The following is a 9,948-nucleotide window of genomic DNA, read 5'->3' as shown; positions in this document are numbered from 1 at the left end:
GTATTTCCCGAAAAAGCCAATCATCAACTTAACCCCAGATGATGGCTGGGGGAATTGAGCGGTAACAACAGCAATTTCATACACGTGTAAAAGTGTTTTTGTGTTTACAAAGTGCTTTTCTGTATTACTATGGTGACCGAGGATGCAGCTTTCCCTCTGAGAGGTAGCAGTAAGGAGTAACTGACAATCACACTCAGTGTATTCCTGGTTAAAAAGACAAACAAAACCGCGGCGAGGTCCCCGCCCTCCCTCCCCAGCCATCGCTTTTGGGACCTGCCTGGAGAGACACTGATGCTCAATTAGTTAGTTACAGGGCTGGCAGCTGTAACAAAGATGCCAACATCACAGTGAACAAACTGAGGAAGTTTCTTCTTCTGCCTTCTAACACAAGCCGCGTGGGGCTGGCATGGCAGGTCCCTGGCCCCTGGGGCACAAGCTCCTCCCATCCTGCTTCTGCTGTGTTCAAGTACTTCCCACCTTGCAGCTCATGAAGGCGGTGCCTGCAGATGGACCCTCACGGCGCAGCCACAGAAAGAGGGGAGGGTGGAGCACGCGGCCCTTTCCTTGAGAAACTACGTGTGTCACGTTTGCTCAGGTCCCATTTGCTGGGAGTTGGTCACGTGGCCACATCTAGCTGCAAGGGAGGCGGGAAGCAGCGTCTTAGGTGGGTGGTTCTGTTCCCAGCTCACACTTAAAGGGCTCTGTTATTAAGGAACAGAGAGGCAAATGGACTTTGGGAAACAACAGACCGTCTGTGCCACAGTCCTCGCTGGGAGCTGCCTGATTTCCTCAGCTCCTTCTCTTGGGAACAGCCCTGAAGTCCCACCCAGGCACCGCATCCGGCCACGTCCAGGGTCTGGAGAGGATGCCAGCTCTCTCATCAAGGCCAGATGAGAACGGGAAGCCTATCAGGGAAAAAGCCAAGGGGTCTGCAGCTCCCCCCACCACCCCTGCCAAGTTAGGGCGGGGCGGGAACAGCAGAACTGCGGCAAAACCTTGCCTTTGGAAGAGAGGAGCGCAGGCTATGCCGCTGTGGCTGGTCCAGGATGAGGGCCGAACCCGGCTGGGCAGGCAGCGCCACCACTCTTGCCACAGCTGGCTCCTCTGCTCTCCCCGCCACTGCTCGCTTGCAGGAGCCCCTTGTCTGTCCCCCACTGTCTGCTGGGTCCTCTGGGAACACCGTCCCCTCCCACCACCTCCCCAAGGCCACCCCAGGAGTGGGCTTTGCCGACTATGCCCTTCCCAGTGACCACTGAACTGTCACAGCACGTTTCTGTCTACATTTCTGGGGTGTCTCAGATCTCTTTAGGGGGGGTCGAAAAAGAGCAAGCTTTGGAAAGCTAGCCTGAGGTTTATTTGGCCACACGAGTCCCTCTAAAGTTTAGTAGATCTACTTATATCTGGTCTGTTTGCACTAACTCCATCTAAAGATCTGGTCCAGACCTGGCTTTTCAGTCTTAGGAGGCCGGGCTTTGGTTTTCTGGCCTCTGCTCTCGGCCCGTTTCACAGCAGCCACCGTGACGTCATCCGAACCACCGGCTGCCGCACCCTGTTCAGATTGTGACCCCTGGGCTGGCTCCTCTGGCCCAGCTGAGAATTCTTCATGGGACGAGCCGGGAAAGAATGGGGCCACTGCTTCTCTTCCACCAGGACCGCACCTCCAAACCGTCTCTGTGACTCTCCCATGTCACTTCCTAAAAGTACCACATAGCAGCTGACACAGCTGCACTGAGCTTCTAAGCCAGTCCTAAAGCTCCAGGGGCCACCAGGATGTGTTCAGCCTTTTTATGATATGATTTCCACAGCACAAGGGTTGACAGCTTTCCAGCTCACAAATTCCGAGCCCTGGACTCAGACCACAGACATCATGATTTGTTAGAGCCGCCCCCCTACCCCCACCGTGTCTGGGCCCCCAAATCTGGAATAGTCAGGATATGGGCTTGGCTGCTGGAACTAAGATCTCTCTTTTCCCTCGACATGATGGGAGTTCATTCCTTTTTCACCTTATAGTCCAAACACATGGCTCAGGGTGGTATGGTGACACACGTAGCTTGCTGCTCTGCTAAACTCAAAAAGAAACTTTGGGCTCATGGTCTAAGAGGGCTGCTCCCACTCCCTCCATCTCATCTGCGTTCCGTCTAGGCCCAAGCAGAGAAGAAGAAGAGGCGGACACGCCCCGCTCCTTCCTCTCAAGCCCAGGGCCTAGAACATGCACAAGTCAGTTTATTCGCATCCCCACTGTGAGGAGAGACTTGAGGCTCAGGGCTCCCTGTGTGTGTGCGTGTGTGTGCACGTGTTCGTGTGAGCTGCTGTGTCGCCGAGATCTGTCCGTCCCTTAAAGTGGTTCTCTCTCTTCGAGCAGCTCTAACGGAAAGACGCAGGTTTGGGAGAGAAGCAAGATCTTCCGTCCCAAGCGTGGAACGACTGTGCTCAGAACTGGGAACCCAGGACATAGAATGAATGGCTGACCTGCCTCGTACGCTGTGGACATTTGCTCTCGAGGCCCGGGAGGTCCACTGCCCAGCAGCTGCAAGCCGGCCTGCCTGTGGGTAAGTACCCGCTCCGGCCCTGGCAGGGTCCCCGCACCCCACTTCCCTGCCCCGTCTCGCACTGGTGTTTCCAGCGTGTGCCTCAGTTTCTCTACCTGTCACGAGGCTGGTACCTTGGTCCCGTTACTTCCCGCGCTGCTTTGAGAAATCCAGCGGGAGGCTGGAGGCGGTCAGGACATCACCTGGGACATGCCAGGCACGGTGCACCCTGCGCGGCTGAATCCGTGACCCCAGAGGGACTTAGCAGTTGGGATGGAGCTAAAGGCCTCGAGACGAGAACACGGATCTGGGAGGCCCCGGGTGGGCCCAGTGCAACCTCGAGGGTCCTTATAAGGAAAAGAGGGAGACGGAGGGGTCAGAGTCAGAGAAAGGAAGTGGTGAGGGGAGCAGGGGTCGTAGTGACGCCCCTTGAAGGCAGGGGATGCCCAGGAATTCGGGCGGCCTGCAGACACTGGACAAAGGCCGACAACAAGCCTCCCGAATGAGCTGGCCCTGCCCGCACCTTGGCTTTAGGCCCGTGAGCCCATGTCGGACTCCTGACCTCCGGAACCGTGAGGTCACACATTTGTGTGGTTTTCAGGCGTGACGTTTGTGGTGATTTATTTCAGCAGCAACAGGAGGCAGATACGTCCGGGGCTGGGGGAGGCGGCTGGGGTGGAGGGGGATGGCAGCTGGCTGGGTTGGGGATGGAGTGAGGCCCCTGAGCTGGAAGGAGACCCACCAGGAGAGGCCTAGAAGGCGGGTGCAGGCTCTTCGCTGGTTGGTAAGTGGCCTCCTGGACCAGTGCGTGGGACCCAGGGAGGGGCTGGAGGGTGAGGCCGGCCAGGAAGGCTGGCGGCACGTTGGAGGGGCCCTGAACCCCCCACGGAGGGGGTCATACTTCATCTGGAGGAAGAAAGCCCCCACCCCCACCCCGGTAGGGTTGTGCTCAGGCCAGTGGCCGTGCCTCTGGGCCAGGAAATGGCTGGGTGTCGGAAGACAACCGGGAAACACGGCCTCACATATCCTGAGTGCTTGTGGTTACAGTGTTGTGCAAAGTTCTGGAAGCCCGAGCTTGTCAAGATGTACCCGCGTGTGCACGGCCGCGGAACGAATCTTGGGTCCGCATGCCCAGAGCTGCACCAGCCAAGGGGAACCGGGAGGCAAAGCCACGGAGCTTTTATTGAAAGTGCTTTCCAGCCACATGCAGTGGAGGAGTCCCTGGCCAGGGCCCTCTGGCTTTTTTAGGGCCCGATCGAGGGTGCCAAACGCTCTGAACGCCGACCTGGAAAGAATCGCGGGGAATTCGTGGCTCAGCCACGATGCGCAGTCAAAAGAAATGTGGGCCTGTGAAAGAGACACATTCAGAAGTGCATGTTTTTCGTCTTTGGTGCTCACGGAAACATGCCCATTAGCGGGGGTGGGCGGAGTGGGGGTGGGAGCGGCAAAGGGCTCTCGGGAAGAGGGTTTCTGCCTCGGCTAAGACGCCGCCCTGGAAAGCCACGTGTAGACGTGTGCGTCCAACCGCCCCACGGATGGTTCAGATCCTGCGGGGAAGAGGAAAAAAAAAAAAACATTCTACATGCTGCCAGAATGGTATTTGCGTAAACACTGTGGACAGCTGCTCCTCCCTGTCGGAGCCAAAGAAATTCTGCTGTTGTCCAGGAGGGAAACGCGTCTGACCGGGGACCCGGGAACTAGCAGCTGAGCTGCCTGGCAGAACGGGCGCCCCCACCAGGCACACCCGGGAGGGTCTTTGGGCCCCACTGGGAGCTCCCCCCTTTCAGCTGACGGTGGGGTCCCTGATTTGGGGGCTCTTTAGTCCCCCCCCGGAGGAGGAAGGGCTAATTGTGCGTGGAAGTAGGAAACAATCCCCCTTGGAGCTGTAGCCTGGCTCGAACCCGAAGTGAAGAGGTGGGAGCTGCTGGGAGGGAGGCCCCCCCCGACTGGTGTGGCAGGTGAGGGTGAGGGGTGCCCTCAGGATACGCATCCCCCGGAGGCTCCATGGAGGCGGGTGCAAAGCCGAAGGTCAGAGCCACGCAAAGGATGCAGAGGGTTCTCTTGCTCCCTCTGGAGTGACCCAGAGTGTGAGAGCCTGGCCTCTCCATCGGCAAAGTGCCTAGGGATTAATTAGTTTAATTGGTCCCTGCTTTAGGCCAAATAGTCAGTGTCAAAAGAGAAAAGTAAAAGATACTTTCCCATTTGGGAGGACAAAAACGGCCCCTGGCAATGGCCGGGGTGGTAATAACAACAAAAAGCCTTCGCGGGAGTTGACTTGAATGGCCTGGGAAGGCGGCTGGACCCCAGCTCGGACCCCCGTCGCATACCAAGCAGAGATGTGAGCCCTCTGGGAAAGGCCGTCCGGCTCTGCAAAGGCTGGTGGGGCGACTCGCTCCGGCCAAGGCGCCACCCTGGCCCTGGGCAGAAACATCTCGGGCCAATCAAACCTCATTATTATGAGGGGGTTCTGCCCCCCCCACCATTGCCCCCAACCTTGTTTGCAGGAGGAAGGAGGCCCAGGAGGACTGGCTGGTTGTGGCTGCACCAGGACTGTGGCCTCCTGTTTGCCTGCATCAGTTGCCCTGGGGCTGAGGAGCCTGGTGGGGAGATGGGGTTGAACCGGGTCCCTGCCTGTCCCTAAGATGCACAAACATGTGTCCTGAGGGTGGAGGGGTGAGGGAGGGCCAGAGCCCGCAGCCCAAGGTTTGGCCAGTTGGGGGACCTTGGGCAAGTCACTGGCCACTCGGGGCTCAGATCCCATCCGTTAGATGTGAGTGGGGCGTAGTGACCACAGCAGCAGCCCCCGTGCTCGCCGTGCTCCCAGGAGGAGCGGGGATGCGCTTTGTCGCAGCAGCCAGGGGCGTCTCTTGTGTGAGGCCCGTTTGGGGTCCCCGGGGGGCTGTGACTGGTGAGTGAATCACAGCGGAGGCTGGAGGAGGGCTCCCAGGTGCCTTTTCTGAAGTAAGGACGGTTGACAACACACGGGTCGGGGCAAGAAAATACGACTTGGAAATTCAAACCGGGTCTTTTCTGTTGACGGTTTCCTACCCAAGTCGAGGCAGAAAACATTGACCTTTGCTGCTTTATGAGCAGCGGCCTCTGGCCTATGAAACAGTGACTCTGTCCTCAGAGCTCCGAGGACCGAGGGGAAGGATGCTTCGCCGTGAACATTCACCCCGTCACACCACTTTGGACATACGTTGGCGGCTGCTGGGAGTTTGGTTTGCTTCTTTTTTTTTTAACAAAAGTGTAGTAAAATGTACGTGTTTTACCATTTTAATACTTTTTAAGTGGATGGTTCAGGGGCATGAAGCACTTGCACGTTGCTGTGCAACCGTCACCAGCATTCATTTCTAGAACTCTCCGATGGCCCCAAACGGAAGCTCTGTCCCCATTAGACATTTCCCCCCACCCCAGCCGCCCACGCGACCACCCTTCTGCTTAAAAGTCTCCGTGGACTGGACTCCACTGCGTAGCGCACGCAAGTGGCGTCATACGCTGTTCGTCCTTCTGTGTCTGGCTTAGTTCACTTAGAATAATGTTTTCAAGGTTCTTCTGTGTGGTAGAATAAGTCAAAAATGTCCTTCCTTTTAAAGGCTGAATAATATTCCAAGAGGCCTTTGGTTTTTATTCTGTGGAGGACTGGCACTGGGCCATTCAACGGTAAAAGAGGGGCTGGCCCTGAGCCAGCTGCCAAGGGGGAGGTAGATGTGGCCTCTGCTGGGGGCAGGATGGCACGGCTGAGTTCACCTCGCCTTTGTGCAGGAGCATCGATAGTCCAGATAAATCACATTTTATTGATATATATATATATATATAGTTATATTTATAGGTATAGTTATATATATATAGTTATATATATAGTTTTATATGTATAGTTATATATATACAGTTTTATATGTATAGTTTTTTATATATACAGTTTTATATGTATAGTTTTATATATATATGTATATATATATTTATATATATGTATGTGTATATATATATGTATATATAGTCTTTTTGGGGCTGCACCTGCAGAATATGGAGGTTCCCAGGCTAGGGGTCTAATTGGAGCTGTAGCTGCTGGCCTACACCACAGTCACAACAACACCAAATCAGAGCCGAGTCTGCGACCTACACCACAGCTCATGGCAACACCCTTAACCCACTGAGTGAGGCCAGGGATTGAACCTGCATCCTCTTGGTTGCTAGTCAGATTCGTTTCTGCTGAGCCGTGGTGGGAACTTTGCAGTATTTTCAGTCTAACGCTCTCCCAACTGAGCTATTTCGGCCACGGATAAACTTTGCAGTATATATTTTTTTAAATCAAAGTGATGCAAAAAATTTGTGATAAACAAAATTCCAAAATTTTATATGAAGACAGGATTAGTCTCAGTGGTTGTCCTCCACCACGAATCATGTTTTCTTTATTTTTTTGAAGAGTATATATGCATTCTGTTTTGTTTTTTTTTTCTTCTTTTTTGGCTGCCCTGTGGCATATGGACTTCCCCAGCCAGGAATCAGATCTGAGCCATATTTTCAATCTACCGTGTTGCTGTGGCAACACTGGATCCTTAACCCACTGGGATCAAACCTGTGTCCCAGAGACACTGCAGATCCCATTGTGTCCCAGCAGACATGCCTGTGCATTCTTTTTAAAAATAGGCTTTTCCCTTGCGGCTTATCGTAGACTATCCAGCAGTTCCCTGTGCTAGCCTTGGTGGTTCTTCTCTAAGATGGTTTGTCATAGTACAGATTTTGTCCTTATTTGATATTTCGTTCACCATGGATTTTTGCATCGCTTTGTCGAAGTGGTGGTGAAATATACATAACGCGAAACACCGTTTTCACCGCAGTCAGGTGTACAAAGAGGGGCGCTGAAGACATTCACACGACGGTGCAGCCACCCCCCTCATCCATCACCAGAACTTCCTCCTCTTCCCAAACTGAAGTAACGGCAAACTCCCACCCTCCCTCCCCCGGCCCCTGGCAACCACCCTTCCACTTTCTGTCTCTATGAATCTGACTCTGCAGGAAAGGCAGAGAAGGGAAATCAGAGATCCTGCTCTTTCCTGTCTGCCTTTATCTCACTCAGCACGATGGGCTCAGGATTCATCCATGCGGGAGACCCTGTCGCAATTGCCTTCCGTGTCACGGCCGAACGACATTCCGCCCTGTGGATAGACCACATCTCGTTTATCCAGCGCATCCGTTGATGAACTTCTGGGTTCGTCTCCACCTTTGGCCATTGTGAAGAGTGCTGCTGTGAACAGCAGCGTACAGGTATTTGTTGGCGTCCCTGACGTCAATTCTTTCAGAAGTAGAATTCCTGGATTCAACGATAATTCTATGTTTAGGCTTTTGAGAAAACGCTAAACTCTTCTCCAGGGTGGCTGCACCGTCTCTCATTCCTACCAACAATGCACAAGGGTTTATTTCTCTGCATCTTGTCCAACACTCGTTAAAATTTTTCCATTAAAATTAAAAAAAAACCCTAGCCATCCCATTGGGTGTGAAGTGGTACCTCACTGTGGATTCGAGTGGCATTTCCCTAAGGGCTGATGATGCTGAGCATATTTTCATGTGCTTGTGGGCCATTTCTGTAGCGTCTTTGGAGAAATGTCCATTCAAGTGCTAGGCCCATTTTTGAACTGGGCTGTTTCTTTTGTTGTTGTTGGGCTGTTTTGGCATTATGTTTGAATTTTAAAAATATTGCATTAAATTGTCACCCACTGCTGAGGTTTTTGGTTCCTCCTTAAATTTCGCATGAGGAAATTTTGTTTCACCTCAAGGAGACGAGTTCCTGGAGGGGAGGGTGAGCCCGGGAGGGCAGGAGAGCGGAGGGTGGACCCTGGGCCTTCTCATGGCTGCCATGAAGCTACCCTTTAGTATTATTATTATTTTGTCTTTTTAGGGCCTCGCCCTCGGCATATGGAGGTTCCCAGACTTGGGATTGAATCCGAGCTGCAGCTGCTGGCCTACACCCCAGCCACAGCAACACGGGATCCGAGCTGTGTCTGTGATCTACACCACAGCCACAGCCATGCGGGATCCTTAACCCACTGATCGAGGCCAGGGATGGAACCCGCGCCCTCATGGATCCTAGTCCGGTTTGTTAACTGCTACTCCACCTGCAACCTTTAGTAGGGACTGTGCCCAGACACGTGCCTTCCACACATGGTTTATTACAGACAAGAAGGAATGGGCGGGGCTCCGTGCCTGGGCAGCCCCTGGGGTAGGGGGGAAGCTGCAGACGTGGCACTGAGGATGGTGAGGCAGGGTGACCAGGGGGAGTCGGGGGCAGCCACACCAGCTTCTCAGGGAAGCTGGACGAGGAGGACCAAGCGGCTCTGGACCCCACAGAGAGGAAGCCCCAGAGACAGTACAGACTCACCCCTCCAGCCCCCCCAAAGCTGGACCTGCTGGGCTCTTCCAGGCCCGTGTGGCCAAGTACGCCCACCGCATCCAGGCAGATGGGTCTGCTCAAGAGGCCCACGCCCCACGCTCAAACCACCCGGCTTTTCCAAAGGACTCGTGCCCCTTCCTGCATCCTGGGCAACGTGTGATGTATCCATCACCACGGCCGAGCCCAAAGGCGGTGGCAGTGTGGTCCCACCTCTCCAAGGGACAGAGAGAATGTCAGATTCTCACCAGAATCCAACCCACACCCCAGCACTGCTAACACCAAACTGTACCCGTTTGTTCGGGCTCCTGGCCAGCCTCCTGAAACGTGTGGTTATCCGGGTCATGAATAAACACATCAGCTGGACTTTGTTCTTTCTGGGACGCCCAGCTGAAACACCACATTCAAATCTGATAAAAATGATAAGTCTACAGATCTGAGAGGTGCAGAGAATGTGAAGGAGAATAAATACAAAGAAAACCACACCAAGATATATCATGATCAATTTTATGAAGCCAGAGTTAAAGAGAAAATCCTAAATGCAGCCAGAGAAGAACGAGACCCACGGAGGGACCATGTGAAAATGAGAGTATAAGCTTTTGCGAAACCATGTGAGCAGGAAGTCAGTGGGTCACATCTTTAAAACAGAGGGAGAGGGAGTTTCCGTTGTGGCTCATTGGTAATGACTAATATCCCTGCGGACCCGGGGTTGACCCCGGGCCTCACTAGTGGCTTAAGGATCCAGCGTTGCCGTGAGCTGTGGTGTAGGTCGCAGACATGGCTCAGATCCCATGTGGCTGGGGCTGTGGTGTAGGCCAGCTGTTACAGCTCCGATTCGACCCCTAGCCTGGGAACCTCCGTATGTGGCGGGTGCAACCCTGAAAAGACCAAAACATAAAAGAAATAAATAAACGAAACAGAGAAAGAAACTGTTCATCTAGATGCCTCTATTCTGCAAAGGCCTCTTTCAAAAATGAAGGCAAAATAAAGAGTTTTAATTTAAGACACCGGCAGACTGGCCCTACAGGCACT

General features: G+C 53.7%; 1 long non-coding RNA gene across 1 annotated transcript in view; it reads right to left on the bottom strand.

Moving 5' to 3' along the window:
* Positions 1 to 2,562: 2,562 nt before the first annotated feature.
* Positions 2,563 to 9,948, bottom strand: part of LOC106508637 — a 32,305-nt gene continuing 24,919 nt past the window's right edge. The window contains exon 4 of the long non-coding RNA XR_002341071.1: positions 2,563 to 4,075. This is a non-coding gene — a long non-coding RNA (uncharacterized LOC106508637). The remainder of the gene's footprint in view (positions 4,076 to 9,948) is intronic.

This window comes from Sus scrofa, unplaced genomic scaffold, assembly GCF_000003025.6.
Source record: "Sus scrofa isolate TJ Tabasco breed Duroc unplaced genomic scaffold, Sscrofa11.1 Contig1914, whole genome shotgun sequence".
In the NCBI taxonomy this organism is placed as follows: domain Eukaryota; kingdom Metazoa; phylum Chordata; class Mammalia; order Artiodactyla; family Suidae; genus Sus; species Sus scrofa.
This window is presented reverse-complemented; position numbering and strand designations above follow the sequence as displayed.